The sequence below is a fragment of the Octopus bimaculoides genome, chromosome 7 (assembly GCF_046866305.1).
Source record: "Octopus bimaculoides isolate indiv1 chromosome 7, ASM4686630v1, whole genome shotgun sequence".
NCBI lineage: Eukaryota > Metazoa > Mollusca > Cephalopoda > Octopoda > Octopodidae > Octopus > Octopus bimaculoides.
Genome location: NC_142934.1, coordinates 41,712,479 through 41,736,898, shown reverse-complemented (window position 1 = coordinate 41,736,898; position 24,420 = coordinate 41,712,479). Strand labels below are relative to the sequence as shown.

At 36.1% G+C, this 24,420-nt stretch overlaps 1 long non-coding RNA gene across 1 annotated transcript in view; it reads right to left on the bottom strand.

Moving 5' to 3' along the window:
- Nucleotides 1–24,420, bottom strand: part of LOC128248294 (uncharacterized) — a 50,624-nt gene that overhangs the window by 9,836 nt on the left and 16,368 nt on the right. The gene's annotated exons all lie outside the window — the stretch shown is intronic.

Genomic DNA, 24,420 nt, shown 5'->3' with positions numbered 1-24,420 from the left:
TAGTTTTTAATTTTAAGTTTTGTCCTATTTACCTATTTATTTTTTATTCATGTTGCATTGTGGATACACAAAAACCTACACGCTTCACTACACCAACAAATTCACTACACACACAAATTCACCCCTCTCTTCCTCTCACTCACACCCACATGCAGACACACAAATACGTGGGCACACACACATGAACACACACACACGGACGCACATATTCCTTCACACACAGCATAGACACACACGCACACATACCTCCACACACCCCCACACACACAGGGACACACATACATGTACGTATATTTCCACACGCACTCACCTCACATATATACACACATCATCACACACATGTGCACCCATACACACATACACACGCAGACACATTCCCACTCTGTCATACGCCCATATGTAAACACATAAACACACGTACTACACTTACCCCCTCACACACTTCTCAGGGCTGCCACCGGCATTACCTGATTTTGACGCGCTTAGATGCGACATAAACACTAATGTACAAGAAAAAAGTGTCTACCAAACGCACACGCACGTACTGACCGTCCACACGCACCCATGCTAGCACATATACACGCACACACACATTCTGACTATATTCACTCTCTCCTTTCCCCCCAAATCACTGTCTCTACCTCCGTACTTCCAGTTACTTCAGCAACGTAACAACACCTGTGCCTATGGCGATGTTTTCTAGACCTTTGTACTTTTCCCCTTTTTCCTATCCAACGAAGAGCTCTGCACCAAATATCAAACTCTCACCTTTCACTGAGCGTCAACCTAATACATTTCTTGTGCACGTCGTCACTTTCGTTTTTTACGAGTACTTGATCATCTTTTTTTAAATCCTGAATTGTTTTATTTATTAGAATTGAATATATATATATATATATATATATATATATATATATATATATATATATATATATACACTAGACATACTACCCAGCGTTGCTCTGTAAAGTATTCATAGAATTGTTGACCAGTTTGTAGAATGGGAATTCACGGTACTTATGCATTCTTTTATTCTTCTCTTTTACATGTTTCAGTCATTTGATTGCGGCTATGCTGGAGCACCACCCTTAGTAGAAGAAGACGAAGAAGAAGAAGAAGAAGAAGAAGAAGAAGAAGAAGAAGAAGAAGAAGAAGAAGAAGAAGATGAAGAAGAAAAAGAAGAAGAAGAAGAAGAAGAAGATGAAGAAGAAGAAGAAGAAGAAGAAGAAGAAGAAGAAGAAGAAGAAGAAGAAGAAGAAGAAGGAGAAGAAGAAGAAGAAGAAGAAGATTGAAAAATACCTTAGGAATGAGAACCCAGGTTCGAAATTTCCCCAATACACCTGGAGAAGGCTAGAGGGTACTTTTTTAGACCCCGTATCGGAATCACAGACGCAGCGTTTCTAGCTCTTTAGAATATATCAACGGGAAGTTGTGAGGAGAAGTAACTTTCAAAATATTTAAACCCGTGGATTTAATGCACACAGTAACATTGATTGTTTCTCGATATAAGACCACCTGATTGAGAAAAATTCAGTAGTAACAGTGCTGAGCTTTGTTTCGGCATAAGCAAACTTTAGACTAGTTAAAATATGTTTGCATCATATTTTGAATTTCTAAAGGTAAATTCCACGTCGTTACCGTGAATGAAACATTCTCCCCTATGGTAAAAGGTATAAAAACAATACCTCTGTCCAGTGTTGTCCCTTGTCGGCAAAACTCTCTGTTTCAAAATTTCCGAATAAAATCAACGAGATTATGGCTAGGAGGTAACGGATTGCACAGAGCAACATGGTCAGCTTCCGTGACTGCATCAAGACAATACACGTATACATACACATATGCATACAGCATACAAAAGATATATGCATATGATATATATTTTTTTTTCATGTGTGTGTGTATGTGTGTTTGCGTGTGTGTGTGTGTATGTGCGTGTGTGCGCGTGTGTGTGTGTGTGTACACACACAGACACGCTCGCGCAGGCACGCACATACAGTATGCGGTGAACAAGCTGTCATCTAAATTACACAAAACTGAAAATAAACTAACGTCTCATTTTAACAGATATATCTACCAAAATAACATAAAACACCAATTACCAATGAGTAAATTTAATTAAATCGTCACTTGATTTAACGACAGCCACCAGGCGACTTCGGAATCTCCTGAAACTCTTCTGGACGGTATCCTTGTGTAAGATGGTGAATGCTGCCATAATACTTGCATTCAGTTCATCTTTGATGCTACAAGGAGTTTTGTAGCTTTCTTGCTCATCTGCGCCGCACACATAATAATCATGGTGATTGCAGTCTGGAGAGTTAGGTGACCAGATGTTAGGGGTGATGTGGTTGCAGAAATTGTCTGACAGCCATGACTGGGTTCTCCAGCTTGCGTGGCATGGGGCAGAATCCTGTTACCAGATATAAGATTCTTCCCACAGCTATCCCCTTCAATTAGGTCAGCTCAAACTCCTCCAGGCACTTTGATGTAGGCCCCCGTGTTTAGTTTGAGGCCGTGCAGAAAGATGAATAGAGGCATAACGTCGCCTCACTAGAGGTCACACCCACCACCAAAATGTTGTCAGTTTGTGTGATTTTTATCAATTTAGGTATACGTCCTCAGATTGTAGTGCCCTCAGATAGACACCCGAACACACTGAAATGTTCTTATTGAAGCTTCCGGCAGTACAAGACGTCGAGATCAAAATTATAAAATGGCGACAATTTACAAGTCGTCCTCGTAGATAGATAGATAGATAGATAGATAGATAGATACAGACAGACATTCAAAGATAAACTGCAGCAGTATACACAAGTAGATTACTCTGTGTTTGTTTCTCTGGAATGTACTTATAATAGGCCCAGTACAGCCCCTACGGGAGCATGTTCTTTTTAATGGAGTGCTCTCACATTCTTTTTTAACGTTTTACATTTTATATATGTAAATGCCTAGAAGTTTATCACTAGCATGTGCCTGATTAACTGTTTTACAGACAATTAGATAGCAATGACGCATTAACCTTGCATAGCAAAACGATGATTGTATTTATAGTATGTTGATTGAAGCTGCCCTGTCTCTTGTAGATATGTGCATCTCATTCGGATATGAATTTTACTTAATACAAGTTATTACTACTTCATTGCAAACACTGTGCGAAACCATTTCATTTAATCAACCTTCGTTCCACTGGCATGCACTTAGTAACAGTGTAAGAGGGTACTTAAAATTAGTTATAATTGTTGTCAAATTACTAAGCCGACAATCCTAGCGCAAACGAATTTCTTGACAGCAAAACTACTGAAACCATCCCTTCGCTAAAATTATTTTGAAAACCAATTGTGTAGATGTTATAGTAGAACTACTAAATCTTGCGTGCAAACCACATCAGTTTAACATGCCAACACAATTACACCAGGTTAAGACTATATATGCTTCAAACCCAACTATAATTTCTGCAAAATTATACAACCGATTCCTTATAAAAAATTGTTTCCAGAGTAACTAATGATATCGTGGTACGAGTATATAATACTGGCATTCAGATTATAACCGTTGCACATGTATACATACATACATACATACATATATATATATATATATATATATATATATATATATATATATATATATATATACAAGAAATGAGGGCAGGGAATCGTCAATTAATAATAGAATTAACAATTAACAATTTTGCCAAGTAGTTCAGTATGAAATAAACCTTTATCGGTAAGAACATTTATCATCATAAATATAAGGGATTAGCAATTGAGTTGCTTCTCCAACATACTGAAAATTCAGAAACAGCAGTCAAAGAACTACTAATTCTAAACTACAAATTTTTCTCTAAAACGGAAGGCGATATTTATGGCACACATAGAACAAAAAACCGGAGGGAAAAGCACAAACAAAACAAGCCTTTAGTTAATTGGGTACGAATCGTTTCATGGTTAAGCGAACGAAAACTTCACTATTCCAATCTTCAGGCCAAATATTCTGATAAATTTGAAAGTGTCTCTAAAAAAAAAAAAAAAAAAGGCTTGTTTTGTTTGTGCTTTTCACTCCGGTTTTTTGTTCTATGTGTGCCATAAATATCGCCATCCGTTTTAGACAAAAAATTTGTAGTTTAGAATTAGTAGTTCTTTGACTGCTGTTTCTGAATTTTCAGTATGTTGGAGAAGCAACTCAATTGCTAATCCCTTATATTTATGATGATAAATGTTCTTACCGATAAAGGTTTATTTCATACTGAACTACTTGGCAAAATTGTTAATTGTTAATTCTATTATTAATTGACGATTCCCTGCCCTCATTTCTTGTATATTATATATTTGATATCTCTAAGTTAGATAGTTAAACCGTAATCCCTCCACACGGAACTTTTTTCATACGGGACTATTTGTGGCGCACATGGAGTGGATTTCTTTGGGGTGGGGTGCCTGAACTCGCTGGCCGATGAATTCGTAAGTGCCTTTCTTATCGTTGATTTTTGGTGTCGCGTGGCCGGGGATTACCGTGAATTTTTTTTTAGAGACACTTTCAAATTTATCAGAATATTTGGGCTGAAGATTGGAATAGTGAAGTTTTCGTTCGCTTAACCATGAAACGATTCGTACCCAATTAACTAAAGGCTTGTTTTGTTTGTGCTTTTCCCTCCGGTTTTTTGTTCTATGTGTGCCATAAATATCGCCATCCGTTTTAGAGAAAAATTTGTAGTTTAGAATTAGTAGTTCTTTGACTGCTGTTTCTGAATTTTCAGTATGTTGGAGAAGCAACTCAATTGCTAATCCCTTATATTTATGATGATAAATGTTCTTACCGATAAAGGTTTATTTCATACTGAACTACTTGGCAAAATTGTTAATTGTTAATTCTATTATTAATTGACGATTCCCTGCCCTCATTTCTTGTATATTATATATTTGATATCTCTAAGTTAGATAGTTAAACCGTAATCCCTCCACACGGAACTTTTTTCATACGGGACTATTTGTGGCGCACATGGAGTGGATTTCTTTGGGGTGGGGTGCCTGAACTCGCTGGCCGATGAATTCGTAAGTGCCTTTCTTATCGTTGATTTTTGGTGTCGCGTGGCCGGGGATTACCGTGAATTTTTTTTTTTTTAGAGACACTTTCAAATTTATCAGAATATTTGGGCTGAAGATTGGAATAGTGAAGTTTTCGTTCGCTTAACCATGAAACGATTCGTACCCAATTAACTAAAGGCTTGTTTTGTTTGTGCTTTTCCCTCCGGTTTTTTGTTCTATGTGTGCCATAAATATCGCCATCCGTTTTAGAGAAAAATTTGTAGTTTAGAATTAGTAGTTCTTTGACTGCTGTTTCTGAATTTTCAGTATGTTGGAGAAGCAACTCAATTGCTAATCCCTTATATTTATGATGATAAATGTTCTTACCGATAAAGGTTTATTTCATACTGAACTACTTGGCAAAATTGTTAATTGTTAATTCTATTATTAATTGACGATTCCCTGCCCTCATTTCTTGTATATTATATATTTGATATCTCTAAGTTAGATAGTTAAACCGTAATCCCTCCACACGGAACTTTTTTCATACGGGACTATTTGTGGCGCACATGGAGTGGATTTCTTTGGGGTGGGGTGCCTGAACTCGCTGGCCGATGAATTCGTAAGTGCCTTTCTTATCGTTGATTTTTGGTGTCGCGTGGCCGGGGATTACCGTGAATTTTTTTTTTTTTAGAGACACTTTCAAATTTATCAGAATATTTGGGCTGAAGATTGGAATGGTGAAGTTTTCGTTCGCTTAACCATGAAATGATTCGTACCCAATTAACTAAAGGCTTGTTTTGTTTGTGCTTTTCCCTCCGGTTTTTTGTTCTATGTGTGCCATAAATATCGCCATCCGTTTTAGAGAAAAAATTGTAGTTTAGAATTAGTAGTTCTTTGACTGCTGTTTCTGAATTTTCAGTATGTTGGAGAAGCAACTCAATTGCTAATCCCTTATATTTATGATGATAAATGTTCTTACCGATAAAGGTTTATTTCATACTGAACTACTTGGCAAAATTGTTAATTGTTAATTCTATTATTAATTGACGATTCCCTGCCCTCATTTCTTGTATATTATATATTTGATATCTCTAAGTTAGATAGTTAAACCGTAATCCCTCCACACGGAACTTTTTTCATACGGGACTATTTGTGGCGCACATGGAGTGGATTTCTTTGGGGTGGGGTGCCTGGACTCGGTGGCCGATGAATTCGTAAGTGCCTTTCTTATCGTTGATTTTTGGTGTCGCGTGGCCGGGGATTACCGTGAATTTTTTTTTTTTTAGAGACACTTTCAAATTTATCAGAATATTTGGGCTGAAGATTGGAATAGTGAAGTTTTCGTTCGCTTAACCATGAAACGATTCGTACCCAATTAACTAAAGGCTTGTTTTGTTTGTGATTTTCCCTCCGGTTTTTTGTTCTATGTGTGCCATAAATATCGCCATCCGTTTTAGAGAAAAATTTGTAGTTTAGAATTAGTAGTTCTTTGACTGCTGTTTCTGAATTTTCAGTATGTTGGAGAAGCAACTCAATTGCTAATCCCTTATATTTATGATATATATATATATATATATATATATATATATATATATATATATATATATACAGGGTGGCCCAAATGGTGGTTTATAGTTATTACGTAGGTATTTCAAAATTTTTTTTTTAATATTTCATTACATTTAAATTTCTATCCTACAAATTGAAAAGGAGCTTGATAAAATTAACTAAATTAGCATAGAATAATGGTTTCATATTGTTTATAATTAAGATCTAATCCGGTAATATATGAATGCAAAAGAGAGTGTTGAATAACTGTAAACCTACTTTTGGGCCACCCTATATACTTGTGTGTGTGTGTGTGTGTGTGTGTGTGTGTGTGTGTGTGTGTGTGTGTGTGCGAGCGCGCGCTCAAGTGTTTCTGCACGTGTGTGCTTGTGTAAAATATAATTTTAAAGGTAGTGCCCTATTATGGCCGTCTGATGATTGACATAAGAAAAATAATGTATATATATAGAAATTCCGCAGTGTTAGTTGAGATAATAATTGAATGAGTAAAGAAACATTGGATGTTGTATTAGTCTTCATTTTGTACGACTTTCGTTTCGTTTAATCCTGCTAATCTCCTTTGAAAGTGGGATAATAATAATAATAATAATAATAATAATAATAATAATAATAATAATAATAATAATAATAATTGATTAAGCAAACAGAAGATGGATTTCGTATTAAACTTTATTTTGTATGATGATCGTTTCGACCCGTCCTTCTACTGTCCCTTATGGGTGGGATTCTATGCTTGATGTTGTGTTGTATCTGTTTGCAGTCTGAATCACATTAGGTACATTCATACATAAAGGGATATCTCGCTAAAGATCTTGAGTTTGGGCAGTCATGTTGTTATTTACAAATAACGTGCGTGTGTGTATGAGTGAGTGTGCGTGTAACGTACTCAACCCGATGTTAACACGAAGCAGTTGACAGACCTTTTATCAAGAAAAGCTTCAGGCAATGCATGCTATCCTCCTTGGGTAGGAAAAGTAAAGAATTTACCTTCAGCGTTACTTCGTCTGGTGTCATTGGGATTATAAAAGAATTCTCACTCTTGGACATGGTGTAAGCCTTTACAGGGTGTTTTCTATATCAGGTTTAGTATGATATTGCCGCTTCTAATATTTCAACAATCTGCATATACTGCAACAACGATATATTCTCTTTGTACCCACCTTGAAATACATTCGACAAAGGAAATATTATGAAATGTAGTATTGGTAACTGGGAACTGTGCAGAATGTTCTTATAAGAATGGACACACACACACACACACACACACACACACACACATACACACACACACACATACACACAGGCGCGCGCACGCACACACGCACCTATGTAACGTACATACAAAGAGAGGAAACTTAGCTATTCTCCCGGGTATACAAAATGACAACAGACCCAATCGTTTTTCGAAACTTATTGTGTTCTCATCAGAAGAGTGAACATCACTTTTGCCATCCAAGACAAACTAATAGACAATTTGTTTCTGTATACAACAAATCTAGTAGCTTCAGAAAACCGGAGCAACTAACTTGCATACTATAGATATTTAATACATTATTGTAATCTGAGTGTCCTATCCACTGGAATTAAGTCCATACAGTATCAAGATAAGATATAATATATGTAACCTTGTAACCTACGTAATAGACTCCGCAAACGGAGAAATATATATATATATATATATATATATATATATATATATATATATATATATATATATATATATATATATATGAAAGAAGGTTTGAAAATGCACTTATTTTTAAAAAATATTTATTTACTTAACCGGTTTCACTTTTTTAGAAAAAGATTATCAAAAGTCTTTGAGAATAATAAAAAATGTTAAAAAACAGTCTGAGTATTAAAATGCATATATACATTCTTTGATGATAAAATATATTTAAAGTATAAAGCTTTGTATGAACTTTGTAGTGTTACATACTGATTGTCATATTAAGGTGAAATTGTTAAAAACAGTGTTAAAAACAGTGTATGAAAATACACATATGGAAAAATACATATACATATACATATTCTCATACATATTCTTTGACAATCGAATAAAATTGAGAAGGAACTGACCTGGCCTTTTTCTCTTGTGTATATATATATATATATATGTGAGAAAGTTGGTATGTGAAAGCACGTGGTTCGATGTATAAAAGATAATAAGAGTGAAAAAACTATAGAAGACTTGTGTTATATGGTTAAAGTATATATTTAAATTATATCAGAAAAAATGTTAGAAAAATGTTAGAAAATCTTCTTTGTATGTAAACATTGTATTTTGAGAAATAACCGGTTTCGTGTTGTCTTTTCAAATTTCTCTACTTCATTGTAACATGTTCGCTCGAAGTAGAGAAATTTGAAAAGACAACACGGAACCGGTTATTTCTCAAAATACAATGCTTATATACCAAGAAGATTTTCTAACATTTTTCTAACATTTTTCTGACATAATTTAAATATATACTTTAACCATATAACACAAGTCTTCTGTAGTTTTTTCACTCTTATTATCTTTTATGTATATATATATATATATATATATATATATATATGGCAGAAATATTTATATTACTAAGTCTCTCTAAAGGAGACTACGGCAGAGGTATTCGATATTAATAGTTATCGCCAGGCCAACACGGCAGTCCAAAAAATAGGACGAATGCTGCTGTTGATTAGCTCCAAGAGGCCATCGCCTTTAGCTAACTATGTGACACACGAATCTGTGTCCATTATAACCTTCGAACAGGGGAGGTCAGCCGCTTCCCCTTGCTGGTCTGGCATCTACAGACTAGTTTCAGGCTATTGTCCCTTGTCAATGTAGAGCAGCCGAACCCAGCAGGCGTCGCTACTGACCGTCTGTACGCAGGATTATTTAACAAAATTATACCCCTGCTGGGTTCGGCTGCTCTACATTGACAAGGGGCAATACCTCGAAACTACTCTGTAGATGCCAGACCAGCAAGGGTAAGCAGCTGACCTCCCTTGTTCGAAGATTATAGTCGACACAGGTTCGTGTGTCACATAGCTACCTAGAGGCGATGGCCTCTCGCAGCTAATCACAGCAGCATTCGTTTTAGCTTTTGGACTGCCATGTTGAATTGGCGATAACTATTAATATATATTTATGTATTTATATATATACAAGCATATGTATGTATATATATATATATATATATATATATATATATATATATATATATATACTTGTATGTATATATATATATATATATATATATATATATATATATATATATATACATTGTAAATCCTTTCAGTAAAATTTGGTACAGCGAACCATTTTGGGAAACAGTTAGAAGAAATATAATTAAAAGCAAAAATCGACCTTTGTGGCGTTATTTTGCACTTATTCAGATGGGAAAATTATGTTAAGTGCGAATTTATATGCTGAAGACTTAAAAAAGTCACTCGTCGTTTAACAAGCTATTTAGTTCATCTTATCTTACTACTGAATGCTCATCATAGACAACGATGGAAATTCAATGATCATACGTATATGTTCTTCTAAAGTGTTTTTTGTTTGAATATTTTCCTGTACAGTACTACAAACATTTACGTATATTGATAGTTATAATACTATTGATCATAAGTCAGTTCTATTAATATTGATCGATGTTTAAACAATATGAATATCATCGTACCAACATGCCAGCATATTTTCCTACGACAAAAATGTTAGTGTTGGTAGGGAGTTAAACCAATGCTACATTGTTCAAATCTTCTCTGAGGTTATATTAACATTTTATCACCTAGCTGATACTACAATTCATAAGAATGACGTAATTAGTGCTACTTCCTTTCGACTACTTCTTACAATATGGGTTGACGTATGAAAGGCAGAATGTTTAACGGTATTTCGTCTGTCTTTACGTTCTGAGTTCAAATTCCACCGAGTTTGACTTTTCCTTTCACCCTTTCGGGGGAGGGGCGATAAATTAAGTGCCAGTTGCGTTTCTGGAGTCAATCTAATCGCCTGGCCCCTCCCCAGAATTTTCGGGTCTTATGCCTAGAGTAGAAAAGAATATGGGTTCACATATGCCAAACTATATAGTGATCGTTTTCAATCGGTAGAGCAGCTGGTGATATACCTTGCGCTATTTAAATATGAGATGTTATATCTATATTCATATCAGAGTCTTCTCTTTTTATTTTGCTTAAGAAATATCGCACCGGCCATGTGTTACCGTCGATATAATCGGCTATATATTTTCACAAATTGTATAGCTTAGAGCTTAAGTTAGCAATCAATATTCAATTTAGAACAGATGGTGGATAATAAAACGTCAACAAATGTCTTAAGAAAACACAGTGCATCATATGGACTATTAAATTATACCAAGCAATGCATATGCAAATATATTTAAATATCTTCCAAACTTAACACAATTGACGTGTGTGTATATGCTTACCCACGTATACAAATGATGACACTCCAATTTAATTGTCGTAATAAATTTCAATTAATAACATACCCACGCATTAACAGCCAATGAGTATTCACTGGAGTATCACTCTTGTCTGTTTCTCTTTTATATATCTCATCGTGTAACCAATGCTTCCGCCACTCTCTCGACCACTCATGAGTTCCACATTAGAATGACGTATATCATTAGCTCAGTAATGATATACCTTCTAGTATTAAGCAACTTCTCCCAGCATTTATAAAATCGCAGCAAATCGTCATCTCACTTCGAAACGCTTTGTAAGTTGGAGCGTGATCATTATCATTATTATTTTGGTTTGGCTCAGGTTTGGCCTTCTCCCTGGTAGGAATTATGTCGGTAGCGAGTTACTACCTGTAATCTTAGGTACCACACATTTTCAGCTCTCTTTCAAGTTGTAGAACCCTCCTGATAATCCTTGCTGTCTCTAAGAGACAAACTTTTCCAGAATCTGTACCGGGTATTCTCTTTCAATTTTTTTCAGGTATTTGTTTATATATTTGCTTACTGTTCCCAACGCACCAATTATTATATGCACGACCTTTACTGTTCTCCTGCTCCAAATTATTCTTATTTTAAATTTTATGGGATTGTAATTTCTTTGTTTTTCTTCCTCTTTCTTTACGATCCTGGAATCAAACGGGCATGATCGGTCGATGAATAAATAACTTAGTTTTTCCTGATATATAATTGTTATGTCCGCTCTATTATTTTCTTCTAGTCCGTTTGAGTAGGAAAGTCCCACAAAATCTCACATTTCTCCGATTCCAATACCCTTTCAATTCGGTGATTGTACCGTGTGCTTCCATCTTGAAATCGCTATTTCTGACGCAGTTTACAGTGTAAAATATTACAACACCATGTCTTACAACCATTTCTTATATTCTTGCTGTGCCAAATTGGAGCATTCTTCCACAAGGTGAGCCACTGTTTCGTTCCAAGTTCCACAGGCTCCACATTCTTCTGACACTTGCTCTCCATATATCTTTTTCCTTATGTTTTTTTTTATTGCTTTATCTTAGACTGCTACAATTAGGCTCGCTATTCCCTTTTTTAATAGCCCTTTTTTTAAATCGAGTTTGGGATTTTGCTCAGTGGCTCTCCAAAATTGGCCATGCAGGGGTTTCATTCCAATCTGTCTGCCGTGCTCTCATTGTATTTCATTCCTGTTCTTTTCTCGCATTAGCGCTTGATCACCGATTCGTTATTTACTGTCTTTGGTAGTTTTTCTGTGATCCTCTGTTAATATTCTAATAGGTTTCTTCTTTCTATATGTACAACTTCTATTGCTAATAAATACTTCCACTCTGGTCTCTCCTCCTCCCCCTCCTCCTCCTCCTCCTCCTCCTCATTATTTTTATTATTATTATTATTGTCGTTGCTGTTGTTGCTGTTGTTGTTATTATTATTATTATTATTATTATTATTATTATTAATATTTTATGTTTTACTTTTGCTTTGCATTTGTACAAGTGGGTTCCAAGTCTCACCCACAGACTTCAAGAGAAAGTTAGAATCTCATGTTGGTGCTATGCCTAGGGAGCCACATGTTTGGTTTTGTACATAGTGTTCTTCTAGAGAATGTTTAAGAAACCATAAGAAGATTATTATTGTTATTATTATTATTATTATTATTATTATTATTATTATTATTATTATTATTATTAAGGCATCGATTCGTTAGCACGCCGGGCGAAATGCTTAGTAGTATTTCGTCTGTTGCAACGTTCTGAGTTCAAATTCCGCCGTGGTCGACTTTGAATTGCATCCTTTTGGGTTCGATGAGAAAAGTACCAATTGAACATTGTTGTCGCTGTAACCGACTCGTCTCTACCTCCCCCAAGCTGCCCTTATGGAAAACATTTAAAATGATGATAATAATGATAATAATAATAATAATCATTATTATTATTATTATTATTATTACCTTCTGTTTGACTATTGTTTTGCATTTGTACAAGTTGGCTCCATATCTCACCCAGAGACCTCTAGAGACAACTTAGAAGTTCATGTTGGTGTTATGCCTAGCGTGCCATATATTTGGTTTTGTACATAGTGTTGTTCTGGAGAATGATTAAGAAACCATAAGAAAATTGTGTTTGTTTAAAAATTGGAGATTACATAGACACTATTTTACGTAGGATCTGGCAGTTCACATGAGCACTATCTTTTGAATTTCTGTCATTTGGGTTTTTTCTGGTATTTGAGCTAGGTAGCAATCAACCCCTTTTGCTATCATTCCTAGGGCACCTATGACAACAGGTATTGTTTTAGTCTTCAGGTTCCACATTTTGCTAATTTTTATTTCGAGATTTTTATACTTGCTCAGTTATGGGTAGGGCTTGACAGATACGTTTATATCGATTAGTACAGTCATATGAATGAGGAGGCATGATTTTTGTCTGAAGTCTTTCAATATGTTGCCTGGCCTATTTACATCTATCTTTCAGTTAGTGCGAATGGTGAAGTTCCAGAGGAGAGAGATGTGATCATTCTCAAGCACTGGAGATGGTTTGTGTTCCCATCAGTTTTTATCATGTGACTAGTCCAGATTTTTAAAAATTACCCAGTGTATATATTGTGCAGCTCTATCATGCCTATTGAGATACTCTGTTGAAGCAAGAAAACTACACATAGAGACATGATTAATGGTCTCATTTTGTTGTTGAGATACACGACATATTGGGGAGCTGCCGTTATTTAATATGTTGCCCTGGTAGTCCCTTGTAAGTAGGCATTGATCATGGGCTTCTGTTTCTGATTTTAAATCAGAAGTCATTAGCCATTGAGGGGTAAGGGTTTGTCAAGATTGGCATTATTTTGAACATGTTATTATCTCTGAAGAATCTAACACGTTTTCATACCTTATTATGCGGGCAGCTTTAGCACATAACTTTTGCTTGATGGTTTCTATGGTGGTGTCAATGTCAACTATGGTTTTCACATTATATTTTTTTTTTAGTTTTTGGGTCTTTGTAGGTTTGATACTCTTATCAAATTTAAGGTTTTTCAAACATTCTATGTCAGATGTAAGTAGCTTAATTTGGTGTTGAATGCGCTCTTGCCAAGAAGGCTTTTTGTGGGAGTGTTGTCGTTTTCTAATCTGTTCACCACATAGAACCGTTGAGATTTTTGCGGATGCATAGTACAGGTGGTTGAGATCTGTAATATCAACATCATTAGCTGAAATTATATCCTTAAGTGCAAGGCGGATTTTACCAATTATTTTCAGGTTTTGGTTAGAATTGCAAATGTTTGGGAGAGTATCGCACTCATTCATACTGATTTCTTTAATTTTCACCTATTATTCTCATTAGCATGTTCTTTCAATTCTACTTCCATTTCTTGTCAAGTGTCTTCCTGACACCAAGGGCAGAGAAACGTACTGCATACATTGGTAGGCCTTTAAAACAAGCACACCAGATTCTTCATTTACAGAGGCATGTGACAGAGAAAAATGGGAAGTTAGATAGAAAAAGGAAAAAATGCGAAATCGAAAACTAAACAAATAAAATAAAGAGGAAAGGAAAGAAAATGTACAACCACAATGCCCTTCTAAATACGTGTGACGTACCAGTTAAGAACATCGATTGGACTAACTGCCTGGATAGTAAGCCCAGGATCAGACATAAATAATTTTCAGTTCTTTTTTTGATCATTCCAAGTGCTCGTTCAATCACTGAGATTGTAACCGTCTTGAGTTGCCACATCTTTTCGATTTCGATTGGGAGATTTATATATTTTCTGAGCTTATCAAATACTTTTGACGAGATATTATAGTCACAGAGTATGCTCATGCCAATCAATAAACATATTTTTATTGCTCTTTTATTTCACAATATCTGGTTTATTGGTTTTGGTTGACCGATCTGTACATACTGGGGAGTCCCAGAGAATAGTTACATCTCCCTCAGTTTCATGGTGTTTGTACCATTTGTGAGCAGTTTTGACTTTATAAGGCCGGCACCGTTTCCAATGTAGATATTGGCCAACTCTGTCATGTCTTGATTTGTACTCAACGCGTGCTAAAACCTTACTTCCAGAGATTAGATGGTCGACCGTTTCTATCCCATCGTTGCAGTATCGGCACTTTGGGTTTACACTATTTTTCATCACATTGATTTGATAGTTCTGGGTCAGTAAGCTCTGATCTTGGGCAGCCAAGATTAAGCCTTCACTCTCTGCCTTTAGCCCTAAGCTCTGTAGCCACTAAGGGGTGTGCTTCGGGTTTATATGAACTTGTTTGCTACGAGACACATATTTGCCATGCAGAGGTTCTTTTTCCCCACCTATCAGACAATTGTTCGAGCGCATTTTGCTTCTGCTATTGATTTCACCATCTTCGCAACTACAGTTGTTTGCTCTTCCCTCATGCTGTTCATCCTAGCTATTATGCATGAATCGTTTGAAAATATTTTGTCTCCTTCATAAGAGAATGAAGCTTTTACGTTTTTCATGGTTTTCAACGAGCTTTAGAATCCAGTAGTTAGATGTTTCAAAATACTTTGCAGTTCATTTGTGCAGGTTTTGCAGATTTCAAATTGGATCAAGCTTTGAAGTCCTTCAGTTCTGAATGGGTAAAAACGATTTGCGTTTGCTTTGCGCGGTGCATCTTATTGCAAGTCGGCAGCTTACAGATTTTCCAACCAATCTTCCTTATTTCGCTTATATTCCAGTTCAACACGTTCAAACTATAAATAACAACAGGAACTGCTAAGGAATTCATAGCTAACCCCTTTTACGTTAATTTAACTCTCATGTAAGATTCCTTCCTGATCTCCTCTTTCATACTTACATGTTGAATGCCTGAGCCCTCATTTATTCCGAAGTATGTGTAAGTTTGTTCCTGATCGGGTTCTTTATTGACGGTGTCAACATCCAACGCCACTGAATGTGAGGTCTTCAGTTTCCCCTTCTGGAAAGTGACCTTGACAAAATTATCAAGACCAAATTCCATCCCATTGTCATCACTGAATGCTTTCACAGTACGCAGTAGTCCTTCAAGATCATTATCGTCTTTACCACAAAGTTTTATGTCATGCACATAAAATAGATGAATTATTTTCTTGTCGCCAATTTTATATCAATACTCTGTTCTGTTGAATTCATTTGTAAGGAGTATAAGGGCTATGCAAAAAAAAATTAAAGGTGAAAGTGAGTCACCTTGCAAAATGCCGCAGTTAATATTAATATTTTTTTGTGGTCAGTACTCCATTAGAGTGGTATAATTGGAGATTCGTATTGACATGTTGTGTTTCGGGAAGCTTGAAATCACAGGAAAAATTTAGAAGATATCTAGCAATTTGAAGATCCATGAATGCGGTATGCTGTTGAAGGCCTTTTTACAATCAGTCCATGAAGAACGGAAATTTCTGCATCTGTTATAACAGTTCTCAAGTGTCATGCGATTGATTAAGAGTTAGTCATATGATCCACATGAGCCTCTTCGGCACCTTGTTTGCTCAGTGGGGAAAATGTCGTCCCGTGTCATAAATTTCTGTTTTCTCCGCGAGGAGATAGACATATTATGGGCCGATAGTTTTAGGGAAATTTCGCTTCATTATTCTTCGGGAGTAGGTAAGTAAAACTTCTTGCTAACCAATAGGGTGTTTTCGCAGGATCCCTCATAATTCCATTGATTAACTGGGCTAACTTTTCGTGTGCTCACGGGAGGGAGGCGCGCCAGAAATTTGGCACCCTGTCGTTACCTGGAGATTTCCACTTATTAGCCTTCGTGAGCGTCGTCCTTAGGGCTGTTATTGTGGTGTCCTCCCATGCTTGTTGTGGTAAACTTTAGTAGGATCCTTGCTTGTGTCTAATCCAGTCTGCATTTTCATTGAAAGTCTTTTTATTTCCCCTGATATTTTTCTAGAGGTTCTCTATTTCTTCCGTCGAAAGTCTTCAACTGTTATTTTCTCGTTCCCTATTTCCCTATATAATATTTACGCATTGGGTGTCAACAGCTCATTTTATTTGTAAAATTTGTTTCTCTTCTCAAATATTCGTATTCCTTGAGATTTTGCTTGGACGTTGTGCTGCAGTGTTTCTTTTGATGAAAGCAGTTCTTCTTTTGGTGAGAATTTATGTTTTCTCTTCATCTTTCTTCCTTTTCAGGTTTTTACATTGTTCCCACAAATTCGTTCATTCAATATTGATCTTTCACCTCTCATCATTTCGATATCTTTTTCAATTTTCCTTTTTGGGATTCTTCTCAGGCTTGTATTTCTTTGCCTTTTCAGAGGCATTACAACTGGTTTCAATCGTCTAAGCAGCTGCGTAAATAATTTCATTTAATTCAGAGATACCTCCGTTTTAAATCTTGTATAATTTCCTTTCTTACATAGTTTCCAATTATAATATGTTTTCTGTTATTGATCGTATTTGAGAGCATATGAAATTGTTCTCTGTCATGTATATTGTTGTGTCTCACAACTGCAAGCTATTCAGGATTTTCTGCTTCATTTCTAATATAGACTCTCTCTGTTCTTCCGTAAACGTGTAGTCTTCAAATATTGTTTTTTTACCACTTTCCTCACTATCTTTATCAGGTTCATTACAATTTATTTTTCCAGACGTTTGGTTAGATGGCAGTCTTTCAATTGGGGCTTGTGGAGAGTTGCTCTCTTCGTCTGGTTCTTCATTTCCTTGCTGTCTTATATTTAGGTCATCTTCCGCTGCGTGTTTGATTGCAGTTATTCCACTATCTGTGATGCTTTTATTTCTGAAGATAAACTTCCTAATATTTGCTAACTTGTTTTCGTCCAAATATAGTCTGCTGTTTTGACATCGTGTTCTCCATTGTTGATACGTTTGTGCCCTGTGATTCTCCTCAGATGGCCTGCGTAATGCATATTAATAGGTGTATATTACTTCTGTATTCTCTTCTCGGGTCCATTTGATCCTCATACATTTTTCTTTGTGTGTTGGGTGTGATGATGGACTTGGAGGGCTCAAGTTGCGACAGTTCCCGTTCAAGTGACCATCCAGGTTTGTATACAGAGAAGTGTTTATTCCAGTGGATGATTCTTCGATCTCAGGGTGGTTCTCTCCTGGGGGACGCGCTTCCAGATTTACCATAAGACAAGCGATTCGGCGTACTGTTGTAGTTTTCCTTGGTGTTTCGTGAGACATATTAGCGCTACATTAAATTTATTAGTATTGAACCCTTTATTGTGGCAGATGTAGAGATGGACCTTGTCTCTGCCACTTTTGTCGACTCCAATAATAATACCGTTCCAGATACTTTAACTTTGCTATTACAACATTGCTCAACGTTTGTTACCACCAATAGTGCGCTATTATTATTATTATTATTATTATTATTATTATTATTATTATTATTATTATTATTATTGTGGTTGTTGTTGTGGTGGTGGTGGTGGTGGTTGTTGTTGTTGTGGTGGTGGTGGTTGTTGTTCTTGTGGTTGTTGTTCGTGTTGTTGAGAGAACAGCGCAGGCGATCAAAGTGACACCGGGGTAAAATATACAAAGCCCAGTATACCCATCTTGACTACCCATCTTGACTACCCATCTTGACTACCCGTCTGATAAGGGTACACCAGGCACATACATCACAACCATATGTGCACGACATAGTGATTTCATATCAAGATAAACAGCCCATAACCTTGCAGGTGGGACCCGGTTAGAATTGTCTTCATGTCGAGTTGTCCATCCCGCTCAAAAGGTCCTTGGATAAGGGTTGTTTAAGGATCTTGAACAAAATACCCATGATTCCAAAGCTGAATTATTTAAATCCCAAAGAATTCCTCTCGACACGTGGCTATGATGCTTCCCAACTACTTCTGCCCGTGATCAGAGAGACTCATACTATCAGTGACTAAGGGACATGCTCAACTTCTTAATGCCAAGCAACAGACAAGCAAATATGTGGTATTGAGCAGAAAATTTGTTGTAGATCATCTTTCATACCAAGACAAAATAATGTACATGATAACACTTCCAATCAAATAAGATCAGAAGCCATGAGAGCCACAGCCTGATACTGCATCAGAGCATTATTATTATTATTATTATTATTGTTGTTGTTGTTGTTGTTATCATCATAATCATTATACTACTACTACTACTACTACTACTACTACTACTACTACTACTACTACTACTACTACTACTACTACTACAGTTTTTGTTATTGTTGCTGCTTTGTTTTTTTACAATCAATTCCAGGCAGGAATTTCAAGAACGTGAAAGTTAGGCGATTTATGTGGCCATCGCTTTGTAACTTGTGATGTTATATTTAAAGTAAAACAAACTAAAAATAGTTTCAAATAGTACGGTCTGGTTGCATCGTGACTGGAAAATGCTAGGGGTTCACTCCCCTACTTGCAATATATATCGGGTGCAAATTGCTTCGAATAACTTGCTGGGGGTTGTGCCAGCAGTAAAGCAGTAACGTAGTAAAGTCTTTTCCCACGAAACAGTCATGTTGAAATGGCGATAAATGTTACTTATTTGTATAGTAACTATTTCATCTCTTATAGAAATGTTCTAACTAGCTACTTTGCTCGTTGCAAGATCAATGACTGGGTATAACTTATTTTCTGTATATTGTGTGCTGAAGTGACCTACTGTTATCTGAAACGAACGAGTATCCACCAACGAGGATGACCACAAATAGGTGTAAACCGTACAGTCTGGTGGTCACGTGACTGGAACATGGTAGGATTCACTTCCCTGCTTGCAACATATATCGGGTGCAGATTACATCGAAAAACTAGCTGGATGAGGCGTCCACCTGAGGTTAAAATAGCAGTAACGTCGGTTGTTACGGACAGCCATGCTGGAGTGGCGATAAAAGTTACTTCTCAGTTTAGTTACTGCTTTCATCTCTTATATAGTTTGTCTTAACTAGGTAGTTTGCTTGAGGCCAAAAGTATTTCCTTAAATGTTTCCTGTAATATTTGCCATTTGTAACGATCATAGTTGTTTCACATATCCGCTATTTTTTCTCGTTTTTTATTTATTATCATTATTATTTTTTTTTTTTGCTTATGGTACCGCATGTAACAATGAGAAAAAGTTTTGTAGTTCTGATGTTATAAGGATTCGTTGCACTTTCAGAAAGTATTCAATAGGGACGTTGATATTCCAAAGGCACCAATGTTGAAAGGTACAACTGTCATTCTTATACGTCAACATTTTAACGTCAATGTTCTATTTATGAAGGAGTTCAATCTTTCTGTCATGGAGTTGCTATCGCACGGATGTAAGAGAATAACCCTCCAACGGGGGGTGTGCAGTTCTCTGTCACGTACACTTCATGGAAAGTGGATAATCGCTCTTATGAATCCCAGGGCTTGACGCAATTAAATATATAGTGGTTAATGGTGAGGGTTAGGGTTAGGGTTAGGTGATCTCATATCAAGTCATGCGCAGTCTGACTTGATATGAGATCACCATGTCTTGTATGTTCAAAGTAGGCCCATTCGCACAAACCTTTGTTGCCACATTCACCCTCCTTCCAACAAAATTACTACGGGACCACACATTCAACTCTTACCTTACTTTCCTTTTCAAGAAGAACTTGAAAAGGTTGATGATTGCATCAACGAAGAGCCAAGAATCTATCTCCAGTTCTTTCCACCATGCTATCTCTTTCACCACAGTTAACAGAGAGAGGAAGACGGCCGGCTCTTCCCGGCCAAAAGTAGGCGGTGGTGCGATGGCTACGGTGAACGTGTATGATAACCAAATCCGTCCTACACTCGTCAATAGCTATTCAACGATTTTCCATGAATTAGCCCTGCCTGGACACTGTGGGAGTGCGTGCAGAACGGTTTGATCACCCTGCACACATCTTGGACAAGTTAGTCGCACAGCAATTCCGTTCCTGTAGAACCGGCAGAACCCTTTGTTAGCACTGCGATGCCAGGGATTGCTGGAAAATAATCCATAGATCCCTCCGGGAAACACCAACTGATTGATCTCCTCCAACGCCCACAGTTTTCCGAGGCGTCGTCTCACTTGCTCGACACAAATCATCAATCTAGGGATGTCCCTCAATACAACCAGCTTCCGAAGGAATGGCTGGAGAACCAGCACCTGCGGAAAAGGCAAGAATGGGCATTCTTTTCGAAGTGAACGTGCGATTCTAAACGATTCTCATAGGTGTCCATTTACGTTAACTTCTGAACAAATGTCAATGACCATTACACCGGACCAGTCACTGAAAACGGAACCAAAAGACAGCCTCCAATTATTGGTGGTCTATCCTATTTACAGCTTTTGTTTGACTTGCCCCAAATTGATAACGGCTCCATTCTTGCCAGTTTACTTAATAACATCGTCTATGATGTAACGCTTGAGGTGGAGTTTATCGTGGATAAAACTGTTTGGTATTGCGTAAGTCTGCGGATCACTAGGGATTTTTGACATATATTCTCTTGTTTGTGACATTGTTTTAACATTGTTTCTCAGAAAATCGTTCAGTTTACAAACAATATCTTTCATATCCAGTAAACGTGGAATCTATTTATATTTTATGGTTGGTATATTAACTTTTATGACATACTATACGAGGTTCTGTTTTTCATTTGTGCGTGTGAATAGTCTTTCATCTACAAATACTCAGAACTTTAGGAGACACTCACCCTGCTGACAGCAACGTATAATTACTCGTATATTAATACAGGTTCCGGAAGTTGCAATCCACAATCTTAAAAAGTTTGTCCTTGACTCTTATTTGTCATAACGCCTTGCAGGAGTTTATAATCTTCTTACAATGTATAGTTTCAGACGATAGAAGGAAAATCTGGGGAAACATCAGTACACTCGATACGTCAATTCAATCTTTAAATTTGATGAGGGTCAAAAAATAGTAAGTAATGTTGAGAACCGTGTATGGAACACCACTGCCATGACTATTCCACTGGCATGAGTCTCAGAGAATAATTACTTGAGAGTCTTTCTTTATTTTGGTGATGTGTTGGGCATGGATAATATCTAGTGAAATCAAAGATCTTACGGTTTACCTCTATTACAGAAAGAAAATGAGTTTGGACAAACAAATATTTTCTACAATTACGTTATGTTCACATGGGCCAGTAAGTCTTCCAAAACACAAGATTGGACATCTTGTATTGGTTACTCCCAAATCTATTTAAAAACTCATATTGATATTTCAGGACAAATTATTACATTGGATTCTCTTGAAATTAAATTGCAGTTAAATACCTCAAATATTAAACGTGATGTTGATTTAAAAATTTTTGTTTCTATAACCACGGCATCTTCGTAATGCATTAGAATATTTCTCAAGCTGTCTACAAATGTGTTTTGGAAAACGCATTGAATTCCACTCACATCAGTATCCCATGCAATATTTGCATCTGCCAGATTATTGCAAAGTTTTGCTTGCTGGGCTTTTTGATTCTTTCGAATATACTTCAAAAAAATAAATAATAATAGGCTGGCGCTCTAGTCTATAAACAAAAACAGATGGCCCGGCTGGTGCCCGTGATGTAACATATTTACCGACTCAGCTTTGGAAATTAGAAAATTTCAGATATGTCATATTTCTTCCACAAATTTGGTTAAGTATATTGAAATACAATGCGTCTAAGTTATGTGAGACTCGATGAGAATTGTTAAATATGTAAAGTATGAACATTTGCAAAAGGTAAAACTTAATTCTGGAATACAGATTAAATCAAATTTACGGCATATACTAAAATAAGCTTCAACTGATTTTACTTTAGTCTTTTCTTCCGTGAAAACTAGAGTGCTACAATGCCGATATCTTATGTCCATTAAACCACAACAAAGATTAGTTAATTTGACTGCTACTTTGAGAATCGATTCTAGCTTACGTTGCTTTGCTATATTCAACATTCTCCTTTGTCTTTTTATGCCGATTAATTCCATACTATGCTGTGAGTTTCCGTCTTGATCCACAATAGAGTCGGTATCGTGCCTGAGAATCCTGCTCAGCATTTTGTTGTAATTCATCTTAGATTTTTCTTCTTTGGATAAAATATGCCAAGTAGGTTGTTCGCATGCTTCTCTAATTTACATAGCATTTTGCTCGTGAATACATCCGTGACCTTCTTTTCCCATTGCATTTCCTTCAGGTTTATTATCTTGTTTTCCATTTAGTTTCTGTTTCATCCTTTATTTTCTTCTTCGTTACACGGTACCTTCATTTTGCTGCGTCGTTCCGATGGAGTTTCTATTCCTTATTCATTTTTGCCTATTTGCTCAATACAATTTACCTAAAAAAACATGAATTGCATACGAGCAAAAAAAAAATCGTTTGCGAATAAATAGATTGACAAAATTGATCTGATGAATGATAACCGGTTACCTTACTATTCCATTTCCTGTTAATATATTTCATCATTATTATACACACACGCATACACACATACAAACAGACACACATACACACACAATCACACGCATATTCATATGCTTCAATACACACATAAATATTAATAATATAAATATATAGCAAATATAGATATGCCACAGGATGGACCTCCCAAATCTAGACAACAGTATCTAAGTGTTATCTAAAATAACCACAGAGAAAAACAATCAATAACAATGTACGCTATCTCCATAAATCATGATTCCATACACACTGTCCACTTCACTAGATTGAAGCGCAACTCAGAGTAAAGTAGCTAAAACATAAAATACCACAAATAAGCATATGAATTGTACCAATCATCAGCTGCCAAATGGATATCATATATACATATACATACATGCATGCATATATATATATATATATATATATATATATATATATATATATATATACACATACACACACACGCATATATATTTTCTTTATTTACTTACCTTTGTACTTATTTCAGACATTTGACCGCCACCAAGACAGGGCACCGCCCTGAAGAATATTTACAGCACGTAGGTATTCCAAGTGATCACCCTTCTTTAAGTACTAAATCTCTCTCTCTCACTCTCTATCTCTCTCTCTCTCTCTCTCTCTCTCTCTCTCTCTCTCTCTCTCTTATATATATATATATATATATATATATATATATATATATATATATATATATATATATATATATATATATATATATATATATATATACATATATATATACATATATATTATCATACGTATGTGCGAGATGCGTTCAATACGTAACCAACTTTATTTCTTCCTACCAAAGTTCCTACTGGTGAAGCACTATCGGTGATTCAAAAAAAAATAGTGAAAGACATCCATCTAAAAGAACGCACTAATATACCAATAAGAAATCTGATGAAAATGTTGACCTTTTGTGTAGAAATTACCTACCTCAGTATGGACACTGATATATATCGACAAGAAGAGGGTTTGGCTATGGGTTTGCCATCAT